At 39.4% G+C, this 17783-nt stretch overlaps 5 non-coding genes across 5 annotated transcripts; all 5 read left to right on the forward strand.

Moving 5' to 3' along the window:
• The first annotated feature begins 4171 nt into the window (after positions 1 to 4171).
• On the forward strand, positions 4172 to 4253 carry TRNAS-GCU (transfer RNA serine (anticodon GCU)). Its single transcript has one exon. It is a non-coding gene; the product is annotated as a tRNA-Ser (tRNA).
• A 505-nt stretch (positions 4254 to 4758) lies between these two features.
• Positions 4759 to 4840, forward strand: TRNAL-AAG (transfer RNA leucine (anticodon AAG)). Its single transcript has one exon. It is a non-coding gene; the product is annotated as a tRNA-Leu (tRNA).
• Positions 4841 to 9494: 4654 nt separating this feature from the next.
• Positions 9495 to 9576, forward strand: TRNAS-GCU (transfer RNA serine (anticodon GCU)). The gene has a single exon. It is a non-coding gene; the product is annotated as a tRNA-Ser (tRNA).
• Positions 9577 to 10080: 504 nt separating this feature from the next.
• Positions 10081 to 10162, forward strand: TRNAL-AAG (transfer RNA leucine (anticodon AAG)). The gene has a single exon. It is a non-coding gene; the product is annotated as a tRNA-Leu (tRNA).
• A 4804-nt stretch (positions 10163 to 14966) lies between these two features.
• Positions 14967 to 15048, forward strand: TRNAL-AAG (transfer RNA leucine (anticodon AAG)). The gene has a single exon. It is a non-coding gene; the product is annotated as a tRNA-Leu (tRNA).
• Positions 15049 to 17783: the final 2735 nt, after the last annotated feature.

Raw genomic sequence — 17783 nt, forward strand, 5'->3', positions numbered from 1 at the left:
CGACAGTGTTTCACCAAGTTACTATAGTTGTGAGCTTGTAAATGTGAGGTAGCGTGGCTGACCAGGCTAAACTGGCTAGATTTAGGCTCCGGTCTCTCTGGAGCAGTGGGCTTGAATCCCAACACTTTAAGTTTACTTGAACCAAATACTTTTGCAAAAAAGGTTCATGTAATAAATATTCATTAGGGTCGTGGTTGTGAGTATGACACTAATGGATAAAAGTGAGACTAACAATGCTACAATTCCTGAGACTACCACTGTACTAACAGCCTGGGAGAGGTTTGAGCTGGATACAAGATACTTGCATGAGGGAACTAACTCGAAAGGGGAACTATCCACTGATGTTTTCTGTCGCTTGCTGAGTGAGTATGTTGACACAAGGGATGTAAAAGATTGTTTTGTGTGTACACAGATTCCTGTTTCGGTACAAGAGGGGGTTACCTATCATAGACTGTCATTAACATATGGGATACGTTGTAGTCTGTTACTAACAAGATTCTATAACCAGGAAGAGATTCAATATTTTTACTCAAATCATGATCTTGTGTTTTCTAATGTGCCTATCATAGAGGATGTGAGTGGGGTAGCTAAGTACTATAGCATAAAGTTAGTTAAAGGATTCTTTCAGGCGACATTAACAATTAGTACATCTTCTGCACACCACAATAATTTGACATGTTTGCTTACACCTGTAGAGAAAAGCTTTTTAGATCACACGGAAGAGAGAAGAAGGGCATTGAAGGGTAAACTAGAGAAAGGATTACAGCAACGGGCTTTTGCTAGTAGTGACGGTTATAGTGCAATTAGAGAACAAGGGAAGTTAGCTTTAGACGCACTACATGTAGGAAAGCTTTGCATATCGAAGACCAAATCATACTATGACAATGTGTTTGTGGGAATGAGTGAATGTAAGCGTGTGTTTTTGTTTCAGAGTAAATGGACGTTCATGTTAAATGGACAGGATCCAGCAATACCCGGCATTTATTATATATGTGGACTTAATGCTTATTACCGTCTTCCAAAGGGATTGTATGGGACATGTTATTTGGGGATAGTTTTTCCAAAGATATATCAACTTGACAATTTGAAAAGGTTACCAAAATTGTCTGAATTACATCGTACTAGACATAAGAGAGAGACTGCTGCTGGTGTAGTAGGAGACATATTTGGGACGATAATTTCTTCAGTGGGAGTTATTTTGAACTCCATAAAGATTCAAAAGTTGTCTACTATTGAGGATAACATGCTGACAAACTTTTCAGGGGCTATACTCCTGATGGATACTGAACTTGCTGTGGAGGGGGCTATGACTCTTCAAAACAGGCTTGCTTTAGACATTCTTTTAGTGAAAAATGGCAGAGTTTGTAGATTGCTCAATGGGTGTAATTGTTGTGCTTACATACCAGATAATAGTAATGAGATTAGAAGTATGCTTACTAACTTGACTAGGATTAGTACGGACTTGAAGGATTTGAAAGAACCAGGTGTTTGGAAAAAGGTTGGGAAAGGATTTGCTTCAGTGGGAAATTGGATTAGTAACATTTGCATTGGGATATTGTCTAATATAATACAGGGGATATTGATTGTTATAGATTGCTTATTTGGATCATGGGTGGCATGTAAAATTAGTAAAAGAATATAATTGAAGATGGCGAAAAATAATAGGAGGAGGGAAGAAAAACAAAGGGAAAAATTATTCAGGGCAAGATCAAAGGGGAAACCAAGAAGGGAAGAGATTGATATGAGGGAATTTTAGTATGTAAAATTAGTAGGGAAGATTTGTGTGATGGCAAGAGTCATCAGAGGAGGGATTGCTGGAGTGTGTCTTTTAAAATTAATATTAACATGAAAAGCTTACAATATATTGTGTAATGAAGCTGCATAAAAAATGTGTTAACGTAGAAATAATGCACACGTTTGAAATGTGCCCACTGGGAGTGGCTACCAATGTATACGAAGACTAATGAAAGTTATTAATGCTGAATTAATTATGTACTAATGTTTTTAATTTGTATTAACATATCAAAATTGGAGTTATGTATTAGGAGTTTGTTCATTAAGCAGTAGGCCTTAGTTTAGCGAAGGTCTGTGCCTAGCTGCCTGGTCTCATATTAAACTGTCTTTTTCTAACGTGCAATGTGCTATTTTCCTGAAGGACATGAAACTGTACTTTCCCAGAAGCTAGAGATGTGTGTAGCTGTAGTACATTCTTTCTCATGGGACCCTACTTACTCAAGGAGACATTCTTGCTGAATGCAACAGTGTAATTTGTAACAGGTGCAAGGCTGCCTGGAGTAGGAGAAAACAATGGAACTACTGACTGTAGCGTAAAATGTAACTTTTCTTACCTGACATTCCAACCGATGAAAACGTCAATAACATGGGCCAATCAACGACATGAGAACTGTGGTTTGTGTAAAACTCTGGTGAAGATTATTGGACAGAGATGGCGATGCACCAATGATTATTCATTAAGGAACTAGGAGTAAATTAGACAGTTTTGATTTAACCACATGACCCGAGGAGAAATCAGGCATTTACTGGACATTCCACTCCAAGCCATTCTTTGCCATTCTACTGAGCCATTTAGGCCATTTCGTTTGAGACTTTGCTGTTTGTTCGCCCTGTTACTCTAAACCAACCTTTACTTATTCCTTACCTGATACTTACTTCTCCTCTATATGAGGGAAGTTCTTGTTCCTTAGCTATGCCATACTGATACTTTGTCCTGTCCTTTCTTTGCTGATGATGCAAACGACTGATGTCCTGTAGACGAAGACTGACGCTGTTTGCTGATCCGTTGGATGGGTAACTATCTGATGAAAATTGTAATTGTCTCTTTGCCTTTTCTTTCTAGGTACCAACTGCTCTTTGATAGAGGCCATAGTTAGATGTTTTCCAAATTTGTGTTTGCTAAATTGTTTTGCATGAAGCCCAACATGCTGATGCTAATACGAGGTTATTTACGGTGTTCACTAAAATCTGACGCAAATAGACAAATGACTGAGTTCTTGCTTTGTTGAACCATGCACTACTGAGACTTTGCTAAGTTGCTTCTTAATAATTATGTGTTAATACTGAGTGAATATTCTCTATGCATTGATTAATTGCGTTTCTAATTGCAAATCTGAAGAGTTACTAATGAGATGAATTGCTGATGAGATTAACAGAAATGACTTTAGATTGTAACCAGTAGGGAAATAAATATCCTAACACTAATCTAAATTGGTGTGGTTATTAATGACTGAAAGATCATGGTGTGTTCACTTTATTGACTCTCATTAAAGGTTATTGATTAGCATGCTGATTAGTTATTGCGATTGTTGTTGAGATATTGAGCTATTGATTTGTGATGCCAAAAGACATCTCGTACTGGGAAGTCCCCGAACCTGGTCTAAAAGGTTCATCGACCTAGGCGTGTCTCCTTGTAAGTTTACTTATCAAGGCTCTGACGCGCCTTCACTAATAAAAAGTAATCTGATCGCTTGCTGCGGAGTCATCGTCAACAAAAACTACCAAAATATTACTTCAATGTATTGTAATTACGACTGCCTCAGTTTTATGCATTACGTGGGTAGTCGGACAGCAATTTATTTAGCGCAAAAATATTTCTTGTTGATGCACGTACGTTTTTAAACTGAAGTGTCATAGCTGTAGCGGCAATACTCCCAGTTTAGGTGGTTTTATAAACTAAGTTTTACTTTCTCCTACTTAAAACTTTTTGCAGAACAATGCACATTAAATGGGAAGGCAGTTTTCCTTAATTGTGTACTATTTGCTGCCTAATGTTGACATGTAAGCACACCACCAATAACTGACACCTAGAGACTCGAACGCGCTATACCAGTACAATATTTGTATGATATTGCACTTTAAATCCACGTACAACTGAATTAAAGCAATCTTAGCTCATTTGAGGGTAGTGTGATAGTACATCACATATGGATAGAACACGTTTGGAAAGTGTAATTTTCATGATTACATTACATTTAACATATAAATTCAAGCTGAAGTAGGGATGGACAACATGGTCGTATAGAGCAAAGCTGAAGACAACAAGTTACCATAACAATCTGTAAATATATGCTCTTTATTATGTTTAGACAACTATCACCTAATAGAACACATTTTGGCTACCATATTTTGTACTCCTGAAACATGGAGTTTTGAAAACGAGGTGGCCGAGTGGTTAAGGCAATGGACTGCTAATCCATTGTGCTCTGCACGCGTGGGTTCGAATCCCATCCTCGTCGGTTTATTGTTCCATCTTTAGTTTTTAGTATGTGGTAGGGCTGGGTTAACCCTATTTTATGTGAAAGTTAAATGACATATCCCATGGTATTTCCGGCAGTACAACGGCTCAGTTTGGAAACACCGCTCAGTTGAGTACTGTGCTTAGGCATTACTGTAAACAGCGCCAGCCGGGTTCTGCTCATGAATCACAAAATCTTTCCTGAGGCGGAGGGTTGGTAAGTTGAGGGACGTAGATAGTTTGATTCCTTATCCTTAAAGAAAGAGAAGCAGCGCGTGCGGGACGCCAATGTAAGGGTTGTCTTCCTACGGACTCTCAGGACTGGCGCTCCCTGACACCTCCCATGCTCCGTGGCCAATCCTGACCTACTGAATGTATCACGTGCCTGCTGCTGTTGGCGCTGACTTTCCTAGGATCACTTCACAGGCTATACACCCTTATTCTCCAACTCCCCTATACAACAGAACATCTCACTTCAGAAAGCTTGAAGAAACAGGTTTGCACAGGGTAGTGTGGCCGAGCGGTCTAAGGCGCTGGATTAAGGCTCCAGTCTCTTTGGAGGCGTGGGTTTGAATCCCACCGCTGCCAGTCTTTTTCAACTCACAAACGTATTTTGTCTGCATCAGTGTCTCACTCTCTGCCTTCTGCACCTACGATCCACATAGCGAGAGGTGAGACTATGTAAAGTGGTGACGTATATATATAAGGGTAGCCAGACAGTGGGACCGAGCCTTCTTATTTTACAAAACCACAACCTAAGGTGACAAGAATTGTATCGGTAAACAAACCTTCTGTCTTGAAGTCTAACTATAGAGGCGACGAGAGGGGTCACTGTGATGCTGAAAGTTCAGTGAGTGTAAACAGTAGAACGCTGTGTGATACGTTTCCTTGCAGTGATGACAGCTCGCGTTTCTAAAGCAGAGAGCAAACATACAATGGGGAAGAAGAATAAATAAGGAAAGACATATATTATATGCAGACAGTTATTATACTTTGCTTTTCACCTGTAACTCGCTCAACTGTCGGTGAATGCTGTGTTACCCTGCATAGCCAGGTCACCACAGCGGGTGTCCACAGTGTTTGGCCAAGTTTCTATAGTTGTGGGCTTGTAGATGTGAGGTAGCGTGGCTGAGCAGGCTAAACTGGCTAGATTTAGGCTCCAGTCTCTCTGGAGCCGTGGGCTTGAATCCCAACACTTTAAGTTTACTTGAACCAAATACTTTTGCAAAAAAGGTTCATGTAATAAATATTCATTAGGGTCATGGTTGTGAGTATGACACTAATGGATAAAAGTGGGACTAACAATGCTACAATTCCTGAGACTACCACTGCACTAACAGCCTGGGAGAGGTTTGAGCTGGATACAAGCTACTTGCATGAGGGAACTAACTCGAAATGGGAACTATCCACTGATGTTTTCTATCGCTTGCTGAGTGAGTATGTTGACACAATGGATGCAAAAGATTGTTTTGTGTGTACACAGATTCCTGTTTCGGTACAAGAGGGGGTTACCCATCATAGACTGTCATTAACATATGGGATACGTTGTAGTCTGTTACTAACAAGATTCTATAACCAGGAAGAGATTCAATATTTTTACTCAAATCATGATCTTGTGTTTTCTAATGTGCCTATCATAGAGGATGTGAGTGGGGTAGCTAAGTACTATAGCATAAAGTTAGTTAAAGGATTCTTTCAGGCGACATTAACAATTAGTACATCTTCTGCACACCACAATAATTTGACATGTTTGCTTACACCTGTAGAGAAAAGCTTTTTAGATCACAAGGAAGAGAGAAGAAGGGCATTGAAGGGTAAACTAGAGAAAGGATTACAGCAACGGGCCTTTGCTAGTAGTGACGGTTATAGTGCAATTAGAGAACAAGGGAAGTTAGCTTTAGACGCACTACATGTAGGAAAGCTTTGCATATCCAAGACCAAATCATACTATGACAATGTGTTTGTGGGAATGAGTGAATGTAAGCGTGTGTTTTTGTTTCAGAGTAAATGGACGTTCATGTTAAATGGACAGGATCCAGCAATCCCCGGGATTTATTATATATGTGGACTTCATGCTTATTACCGTCTTCCAAAGGGATAATATGGGACATGTTATTTGGGGATAGTTTTCCCAAAGATATATCAACTTGACGATTTGAAAAGGTTACCAAAATTGTCTGAATTACATCGTACTAGACATAAGAAAGAGACTGCTGCTGGTGTAGTAGGAGACATATTTGGGACGATAATTTCTTCAGTCGGAGTTATTATGAACTCCATAAAGATTCAAAAGTTGTCTACTATTGAGGATAACATGCTGACAAACTTTTCAGGGGCTATACTCCTGATGGATACTGAACTTGCTGCGGAGGGGGCTATAACTCTTCAAAACAGGCTTGCTTTAGACATTCTTTTAGTGAAAAATGGCAGAGTTTGTAGATTGCTCAATGGGTGTAATTGTTGCGCTTACATACCAGATAATAGTAATGAGATTAGAAGTATGCTTACTAACTTGACTAGGGATAGTACGGACTTGAAGGATTTGAAAGAACCAGGTGTTTGGAAAAAGGTTGGGAAAGGATTTGCTTCAGTGGGAAATTGGATTAGTAACATTTGGTATGGGATATTGTATAAAACAATACAGGGGATATTGATTGTTATAGATTGCTTATTTGGATCATGGGTGGCATGTAAAATTAGTAAAAGAATAAAATTGAAGATGGCGAAAAATAATAGGAGGAGGGAAGAAAAACAAAGGGAAAAATTATTCAGGGCAAGATCAAAGGGGAAACCAAGAAGGGAAGAGATTGATATGAGGGAATTTTAGTATGTAAAATTAGTAGGGAAGATTTGTGTGATGACAAGAGTCATCAGAGGAGGGATTGCTGGAGTGTGTCTTTTAAAATTAATATTAACATGAAAAGCTTACAATATATTGTGTAATGAAGCTGCATAAAAAATGTGTTAACGTAGAAATAATGCACAAGTTTGAAATGTGCCCACGGGGAGTGGCTACCAATGTATACGAAGACTAATGAAAGTTATTAATGCTGAATTAATTATGTACTAATGTTTTTAATTTGTATTAACATATCAAAATTGGAGTTATGTATTAGGAGTTTGTTCATTAAGCAGTAGGCCTTAGTTTAGCGAAGGTCTGTGCCTAGCTGCCTGGTCTCATATTAAACTGTCTTTTTCTAACGTGGAATGTGCTATTTTCCTGAAGGACATGAAACTGTACTTTCCCAGAAGCTAGAGATGTGTGTAGCTGTAGTAAATTCTTTCTCATGGGACCCTACTTGCTCAAGGAGACATTCTTGCTGAATGCAACAGTGTAATTTGTAACAGGTGTAAGGCTGCCTGGAGTAGGAGAAAACAATGGAACTACTGACTGTAGCGTAAAATGTAACTTTTCTTACCTGACATTCCAACCGATGAAAACGTCAATAACATGGGCCAATCAACGACATGAGAACTGTGGTTTGTGTAAAACTCTGGTGAAGATTATTGGACAGAGATGGCGATGCACCAATGATTATCCATTGAGGAATTAGGAGTAAATTAGACAGTTTTGATTTAACCACATGACCCGAGGAGAAATCAGGCATTTATTGGACATTCCACTCCAAGCCATTCTTTGCCATTCTACTGAGCCATTTAGGCCATTTCGTTTGAGACTTTGCCGTTTGTTCGCCCTGTTACTCTAAACCACCCTTTACTTATTCCTTACCTGATACTTACTTCTCCTCTATATGAGGGAAGTTCTTGTTCCTTAGCTATGCCATACTGATACTTTGCCCTGTCCTTTCTTTGCTGATGATGCAAACGACTGATGTCCCGAGGACGAAGACTGACGCTGTTTGCTGATCCGTTGGATGGGTAACTATCTGATGAAAATTGTAATTGTCTGTTTGCCTTTTCTTTCTAGGTACCAACTGCTCTTTGATAGAGGCCATAGTTAGATGTTTTCCAAATTTGTGTTTGCTAAATTGTTTTGCATGAAGCCCAACATGCTGATGCTAATACGAGGTTATTTAAGGTGTTCACTAAAATCTGACGCAAATAGACAAATGACTGAGTTCTTGCTTTGTTGAACTATGCACTACTGAGACTTTGCTAAGTTGCTTCTTAATAATTATGTGTTAATACTGAGTGAATATTCTCTATGCATTGATTAATTGCGTTTCTAATTGCAAATCTGAAGAGTTACTAATGAGATGAATTGCTGATGAGATTAACAGAAATGACTTTAGATTGTAACCAGTAGGGAAATAAATATCCTAACACTTAACTAAATTGGTGTGGTTATTCATGACTGAAAGATCATGGTGTGTTCACTTTATTGACTCTCATTAAAGGTTATTGATTAGCATGCTGATTAGTTATTGCGATTGTTGTTGAGATATTGATCTATTGATTTGTGATGCCAAAAGACATCTCGTACTGGGAAGTCCCCGAACCTGGTCTAAAAGGTTCATCGACCTAGACGTGTCTCCTTGTAAGTTTACTTATCAAGGCTCTGACGCGCCTTCACTAATAAAAAGTAATCTGATCGCTTGCTGCGGAGTCATCGTCAACAAAAACTACCAAAATATTACTTCAATGTATTGTAATTACGACTGCCTCAGTTTTATGCATTACGTGAGTAGTCGGACAGCAATTTATTTAGCGCAAAAATATTTCTTGTTGATGCACGTACGTTTTTAAACTGAAGTGTCATAGCTGTAGCGGCAATACTCCCAGTTTAGGTGGTTTTATAAACTAAGTTTTACTTTCTCCTACTTAAAACTTTTTGCAGAACAATGCACATTAAATGGGAAGGCAGTTTTCCTTAATTGTGTACTATTTGCTGCCTAATGTTGACATGTAAGCACACCACCAATAACTGACACCTAGAGACTCGAAAGCGCCATACCAGTACAATATTTGTATGCTATTGCACTTTAAATCCACGTACAACTGAATTAAAGCAATCTTAGCTCATTTGAGGGTAGTGTGATAGTACATCACATATGGATAGAACACGTTTGGAAAGTGTAATTTTCATGATTACATTACATTTAACATATAAATTCAAGCTGAAGTAGGGATGGACAACAAGGTCGTATAGAGCAAAGCTGAAGACTACAAGTTAACATAACAATCTGTGAATATATGCTCTTTATTATGTTTAGACAAGTATCACCTAATAGAACACATTTTGGCTACCATATTTTGTACTCCTGAAAGATGGTGTTTTGAAGACGAGGTGGCCGAGTGGTTAAGGCGATGGACTGCTAATCCATTGTGCACTGCACGCGTGGGTTCGAATCCCATCCTCGTCGGTTTATTGTTCCGTCTTTAGTTTTTAGTATGTGGTAGGGCTGGGTTAACCCTATTTTATGTGAAAGTTAAATGACATATCCCATGGTATTTCCGGCAGTACAACGGGTCAGTTTGGAAACACCGCTCAGTTGAGTACTGTGCTTAGGCATTACTGTAAACAGCGCCAGCCGGGTTCTGCTCATGAATCACAAAATCTTTCCTGAGGCGGAGGGTTGGTAAGTTGAGGGACGTAGATAGTTTGATTCCTTATCCTTAAAGAAAGAGAAGCAGCGCGTGCGGGACGCCAATGTAAGGGTTGTCTTCCTACTGACTCTCAGGACTGGCGCTCACTGACACCTCCCATGGCCCGGGCCAATCCTGACCTACTGAATGTATCACATGCCTGCTGCTGTTGGCGGTGACTTTCCTAGGATCACTTCACAGGCTATACACCCTTATTCTCCAACTCCCCTATACAACAGAACATCTCACTTCAGAAAGCTTACAGAAACAGGTTTGCACAGGGTAGTGTGGCCGAGCGGTCTAAGGTGCTGGATTAAGGCTCCAGTCTTTTTGGAGGCGTGGGTTCGAATCCCACCGCTGCCAGTATTTTTCAACTCAAAAACGTATTTTGTCTGCATCAATGTCTCACTCTCTGCCTTCTGCACCTACGATCCACATAGCGAGAGGTGAGACTATGTAAAGTGGTGACGTATATATATAAGGGTAGCCAGACAGTGGGACCGAGCCTTCTTATTTTAAAAAAACACAACCTAAGGTGACAAGAATTGTATCGGTAAACAAACCAGCTGTCTTGAAGTCTAACTATAGAGGCGACGAGAGGGGTCACTGTGATGCTGAAAGTTCAGTGAGTGTAAACAGAAGAACGCTGTGTGATACGTTTCCTTGCAGTGATGACAGCTCGCGTTTCTAAAGCAGAGAGCAAACATACAATGGGGAAGAAGAATAAATAAGGAAAGACATATATTATATGCAGACAGTTATTATACTTTGCTTTTCACCTGTAACTCGCTCAACTGTCGGTGAATGCTGCGTTACCCTGCATGGCCAGGTCACCACAGCGGGTGTCCACAGTGTTTGGCCAAGTTACTATAGTTGTGAGCTTGTAGATGTGAGGTAGCGTGGCTGAGCAGGCTAAAATGGCTAGATTTAGGCTCCAGTCTCTCTGGATCCGTGGGCTTGAATCCCAACACTTTAAGTTTACTTGAACCAAATACTTTTGCAAAAAAGGTTCATGTAATAAATATTCATTAGGGTTGTGGTTGTGAGTATGACACTAATGGATAAAAGTGGGACTAACAATGCTACAATTCCTGAGACTACCACTGCACTAACAGCCTGGGAGAGGTTTGAGCTGGATACAAGATACTTGCATGAGGGAACTACCTCGAAAGGGGAACTATCCACTGATGTTTTCTATCGCTTGCTGAGTGAGTATGTTGACACAATGGATGCAAAAGATTGTTTTGTGTGTACACAGATTCTGTTTCGGTACAAGAGGGGGTTACCTATCATAGACTATCATTAACATATGGGATTCGTTGTAGTCTGTTTTTGTTTCAGAGTAAATGGACGTTCATGTTAAATGGACAGGATCCAGCAATCCCCGGGATTTATTATATATGTGGACTTAATGCTTATTACCGTCTTCCAAAGGGATAGTATGGGACATGTTATTTGGGGATAGTTTTCCCAAAGATATATCAACTTGACGATTTGAAAAGGTTACCAAAATTGTCTGAATTACATCGTACTAGACATAAGAATGAGACTGCTGCTGGTGTAGTAGGAGACATATTTGGGACGATAATTTCTTCAGTGGGAGTAATTATGAACTCCGTAAGATTCAAAAGTTGTCTACTATTGAGGATAACATGCTGACAAACTTTTCAGGGGCTACACTCCTGATGGATACTGAACTTGCTGCGGAGGGGGCTATGACTCTTCAAAACAGGCTTGCTTTAGACATTCTTTTAGTGAAAAATGGCAGAGTTTGTAGATTGCTCAATGGGTGTAATTGTTGCGTTTACATACCAGATAATAGTAATGAGATTAGAAGTATGCTTACTAACTTGACTAGGGATAGTACGGACTTGAAGGATTTGAAAGAACCAGGTGTTTGGAAAAAGGTTGGGAAAGGATTTGCTTCAGTGGGAAATTGGATTATTAACATTTGGCATGGGATATTGTCTAAAATAATACAGGGGATATTGATTGTTATATATTGCTTATTTGGATCATGGGTGGCATGTAAAATTAGTAAAAGAATAAAATTGAAGATGGCGAAAAATAATAGGAGGAGGGAAGAAAAACAAAGGGAAAAATTATTCAGGGCAAGATCAAAGGGGAAACCAAGAAGGGAAGAGATTGATATGAGGGAATTTTAGTATGTAAAATTAGTAGGGAAGATTTGTGTGATGACAAGAGTCATCAGAGGAGGGATTGCTGGAGTGTGTCTTTTAAAATTAATATTAACATGAAAAACTTACAATATATTGTGTAATGAAGCTGCATAAAAAATGTGTTAACGTAGAAATAATGCACACGTTTGAAATGTGCCCACGGGGAGTGGCTACCAATGTATACGAAGACTAATGAAAGTTATTAATGCTGAATTAATTATGTACTAATGTTTTTCATTTGTATTAACATATCAAAATTGGAGTTATGTATTAGGAGTTTGTTCATTAAGCAGTAGGCCTTAGTTTAGCGAAGGTCTGTGCCTAGCTGCCTGGTCTCATATTAAACTGTCTTTTTCTAACGTGCAATGTGCTATTTTCCTGAAGGACATGAAACTGTACTTTCCCAGAAGCTAGAGATGTGTGTAGCTGTAGTAAATTCTTTCTCATGGGACCCTACTTGCTCAAGGAGACATTCTTGCTGAATGCAACAGTGTAATTTGTAACAGGTGCAAGGCTGCCTGGAGTAGGAGAAAACAATGGAACTACTGACTGTAGCGTAAAATGTAACTTTTCTTACCATACATTCCAACCGATGAAAACGTCAATAACATGGGCCAATCAACGACATGAGAACTGTGGTTTGTGTAAAACTCTGGTGAAGATTATTGGACAGAGATGGCGATGCACCAATGATTATCCATTGAGGAATTAGGAGTAAATTAGACAGTTTTGATTTAACCACATGACCCGAGGAGAAATCAGGCATTTATTGGACATTCCACTCCAAGCCATTCTTTGCCATTCTACTGAGCCATTTAGGCCATTTCGTTTGAGACTTTGCCGTTTGTTCGCCCTGTTACTCTAAACCACCCTTTACTTATTCCTTACCTGATACTTACTTCTCCTCTATATGAGGGAAGTTCTTGTTCCTTAGCTGTGCCATACTGATACTTTGCCCTGTCCTTTCTTTGCTGATGATGCAAACGACTGATGTCCCGAGGACGAAGACTGACGCTGTTTGCTGATCCGTTGGATGGGTAACTATCTGATGAAAATTGTAATTGTCTGTTTGCCTTTTCTTTCTAGGTACCAACTGCTCTTTGATAGAGGCCATAGTTAGATGTTTTCCAAATTTGTGTTTGCTAAATTGTTTTGCATGAAGCCCAACATGCTGATGCTAATACGAGGTTATTTAAGGTGTTCACTAAAATCTGACGCAAATAGACAAATGACTGAGTTCTTGCTTTGTTGAACCATGCACTACTGAGACTTTGCTAAGTTGCTTCTTAATAATTATGTGTTAATACTGAGTGAATATTCTCTATGCATTAATTAATTGCGTTTCTAATTGCAAATCTGAAGAGTTACTAATGAGATGAATTGCTGATGAGATTAACAGAAATGACTTTAGATTGTAACCAGTAGGGAAATAAATATCCTAACACATAACTAAATTGGAGTGGTTATTCATGACTGAAAGATCATGGTGTGTTCACTTTATTGACTCTCATTAAAGGTTATTGATTAGCATGCTGATTAGTTATTGCGATTGTTGTTGAGATATTGATCTATTGATTTGTGATGCCAAAAGACATCTCGTACTGAGAAGTCCCCGAACCTGGTCTAAAAGGTTCATCGACCTAGGCGTGTCTCCTTGTAAGTTTACTTATCAAGGCTCTGACGCGCCTTCACTAATAAAAAGTAATCTGATCGCTTGCTGCGGATCCATCGTCAACAAAAACTACCAAAATATTACTTCGATGTATTGTAATTACGACTGCCTCAGTTTTATGCATTACGTGAGTAGTCGGACAGCAATTTATTTAGCGCAAAAATATTTCTTGTTGATGCACGTACGTTTTTAAACTGAAGTGTCATAGCTGTAGCGGCAATACTCCCAGTTTAGGTGGTTTTATAAACTAAGTTTTACTTTCCCCTACTTAAAACTTTTTGAAGAACAATGCACATTAAATGGGAAGGCAGTTTTCCTTAAGTGTGTACTATTTGCTGCCTAATGTTGACATGTAAGCACACCACCAATAACTGACACCTAGAGACTCGAAAGCGCCATACCAGTACAATATTTGCATGATATTGCACTTTAAATCCACGTACAACTGAATTAAAGCAATCTTAGCTCATTTGAGGGTAGTGTGATAGTACATCACATATGGATAGAACACGTTTGGAAAATGTAATTTTCATGATTACATTACATTTAACATATAAATTCAAGCTGAAGTAGGGATGGACAACAAGGTCGTATAGAGCAAAGCTGAAGACAACAAGTTACCATAACAATCTGTAAATATATGCTCTTTATTATGTTTAGACAACTATCACCTAATAGAACACATTTTGGCTACCATATTTTGTACTCCTGAAACACGGTGTTTTGAAGTCTAGGTGACCGAGTGGTTAAGACGATGGACTGCTAATCCATTGTGCTCTGCACGCGTGGGTTTGAATCCCATCCTTGTCGGTTTATTGTTCCGTCTTTAGTTTTTAGTATGTGGTAGGGCTGGGTTAACCCTATTTTATGTGAAAGTTAAATGACATATCCCATGGTATTTCCGGCAGTATAACGGCTCAGTTTGGAAACACCGCTCAGTTGAGTCCTTTGCTTAGGCATTACTGTAAACAGCGCCAGCCGGGTTCTGCTCATGAATCACAAAATCTTTCCTGAGGCGGAGGGTTGGTAAGTTGAGGGACGTAGATAGTTTGATTCCTTATCCTTAAAGAAAGAGAAGCAGCGCGTGCGGGACGCCAATGTAAGGGTTGTCTTCCTACAGACTCTCAGGACTGGCGCTCCCTGACACCTCCCATGGCCCGGGGCCAATCCTGACCTACTGAATGTATCACGTGCCTGCTGCTGTTGGCGTTGACTTTCCTAGGATCACTTCACAGGCTATACACCCTTATTCTCCAACTCCCCTATACAACAGAACATCTCACTTCAGAAAGCTTACAGAAACAGGTTTGCACAGGGTAGTGTGGCCGAGCGGTCTAAGGCGCTGGATTAAGGCTCCAGTCTCTTTGGAGACGTGGGTTCGAATCCCACTGCTGCCAGTATTTTTCAACTCACAAACGTATTTTGTCAGCATCAGTGTCTCACTCTCTGCCTTCTGCACCTACGATCCACATAGCGAGAGGTAAGACTATGTAAAGTGGTGACATATATATATAAGGGTAGCCAGACAGTGGGACCGAGCCTTCTTATTTTAAAAAACCACAACCTAAGATGACAAGAATTGTATCGGTAAACAAACCAGCTGTCTTGAAGTCTAACTATGGAGGCGACGAGAGGGGTCACTGTGATGCTGAAAGTTCAGTGAGTGTAAACAGTAGAACGCTGTGTGATACGTTTCCTTGCAGTGATGACAGCTCTCGTTTCTAAAGCAGAGAGCAAACATACAATGGGGAAGAAGAATAAATAAGGAAAGACATATATTATATGCAGACTGTTATTATACTTTGCTTTTCACCTGTAACTCGCTCAACTGTCGGTGAATGCTGCGTTACCCTGCATAGCCAGGTCACCACAGCGGGTGTCCACAGTGTTTGGCCAAGTTACTATAGTTGTGAGCTTGTAGATGTGAGGTAGCGTGGCTGAGCAGGCTAAACTGGCTAGATTTAGGCTCCAGTCTCTCTGGAGCCGTGGGCTTGAATCCCAACACTTTAAGTTTACTTGAACCAAATACTTTTGCAAAAAAGGTTCATGTAATAAATATTCATTAGGGTCGTGGTTGTGAGTATGACACTAATGGATAAAAGTGGGACTAACAATGCTACAATTCCTGAGACTACCACTGCACTAACAGCCTGGGAGAGGTTTGAGCTGGATACAAGATACTTGCATGAGGGAAATAACTCGAAAGGGGAACTATCCACTGATGTTTTCTATCGCTTGCTGAGTGAGTATGTTGACACAATGGATGCAAAAGATTGTTTTGTGTGTACACAGATTCCTGTTTCGGTACAAGAGGGGGTTACCTATCATAGACTGTCATTAACATATGGGATACGTTGTAGTCTGTTACTAACAAGATTCTATAACCAGGAAGAGATTCAATATTTTTACTCAATTCATGATCTTGTGTTTTCTAATGTGCCTATCATAGAGGATGTGAGTGGGGTAGCTAAGTACTATAGCATAAAGTTAGTTAAAGGATTCTTTCAGGCGACATTAACAATTAGTACATCTTATGCACAATAATTTGACATGTTTGCTTACACCTGTAGAGAAAATCTTTTTAGATCACACGGAAGAGAGAAGAAGGGCATTGAAGGGTAAACTAGAGAAAGGATTACAGCAACGGGCCTTTGCTAGTAGTGACGGTTATAGTGCAATTAGAGAACAAGGGAAGTTAGCTTTAGACGCACTACATGTAGGAAAGCTTTGCATATCCAAGACCAAATCATACTATGACAATGTGTTTGTGGGAATGAGTGAATGTAAGCGTGTGTTTTTGTTTCAGAGTAAATGGACGTTCATGTTAAATGGACAGGATCCAGCAATCCCCGGGATTTATTATATATGTGGACTTCATGCTTATTAGCGTCTTCCAAAGGGATAATATGGGACATGTTATTTGGTGATAGTTTTCCCAAAGATATATCAACTTGACGATTTGAAAAGGTTACCAAAATTGTCTGAATTACATCGTACTAGACATAAGAAAGAGACTGCTGCTGGTGTAGTAGGAGACATATTTGGGACGATAATTTCTTCAGTGGGAGTTATTATGAACTCCATAAAGATTCGAAAGTTGCCTACTATTGAGGATAACATGCTGACAAACTTTTCAGGGGCTATACTCCTGATGGATACTGAACTTGCTGCGGAGGGGGCTATGACTCTTCAAAACAGACTTGCTTTAGACATTCTTTTAGTGAAAAATGACGGAGTTTGTAGATTGCTCAATGGGTGTAATTGTTGCGCTTACATACCAGATAATAGTAATGAGATTAGAAGTATGCTTACTAACTTGACTAGGGATAGTACGGACTTGAAGGATTTGAAAGAACCAGGTGTTTGGAAAAAGGTTGGGAAAGGATTTGCTTCAGTGGGAAATTGGATTAGTAACATTTGGCATGGGATATTGTCTAAAACAATACAGGGGATATTGATTGTTATAGATTGCTTATTTGGATCATGGGTGGCATGTAAAATTAGTAAAAGAATAAAATTGAAGATGGCGAAAAATAATAGGAGGAGGGAAGAAAAACAAAGGGAAAAATTATTCAGGGCAAGATCAAAGGGGAAACCAAGAAGGGAAGAGATTGATATGAGGGAATTTTAGTATGTAAAATTAGTAGGGAAGATTTGTGTGATGACAAGAGTCATCAGAGGAGGGATTGCTGGAGTGTGTCTTTTAAAATTAATATTAACATGAAAAGCTTACAATATATTGTGTAATGAAGCTGCATAAAAAATGTGTTAACGTAGAAATAATGCACACGTTTGAAATGTGCCCACGGGGAGTGGCTACCAATGTATACGAAGACTAATGAAAGTTATTAATGCTGAATTAATTATGTACTAATGTTTTTAATTTGTATTAACATATCAAAATTGGAGTTATGTATTAGGAGTTTGTTCATTAAGCAGTAGGCCTTAGTTTAGCGAAGGTCTGTGCCTAGCTGCCTGGTCTCATATTAAACTGTCTTTTTCTAACGTGGAATGTGCTATTTTCCTGAAGGACATGAAACTGTACTTTTCCAGAAGCTAGAGATGTGTGTAGCTGTAGTAAATTCTTTCTCATGGGATCCCTACTTGCTCAAGGAGACATTCTTGCTGAATG

Source organism: Pleurodeles waltl, chromosome 12 (assembly GCF_031143425.1).
Source record: "Pleurodeles waltl isolate 20211129_DDA chromosome 12, aPleWal1.hap1.20221129, whole genome shotgun sequence".
Taxonomy (NCBI): Eukaryota; Metazoa; Chordata; class Amphibia; order Caudata; family Salamandridae; genus Pleurodeles; species Pleurodeles waltl.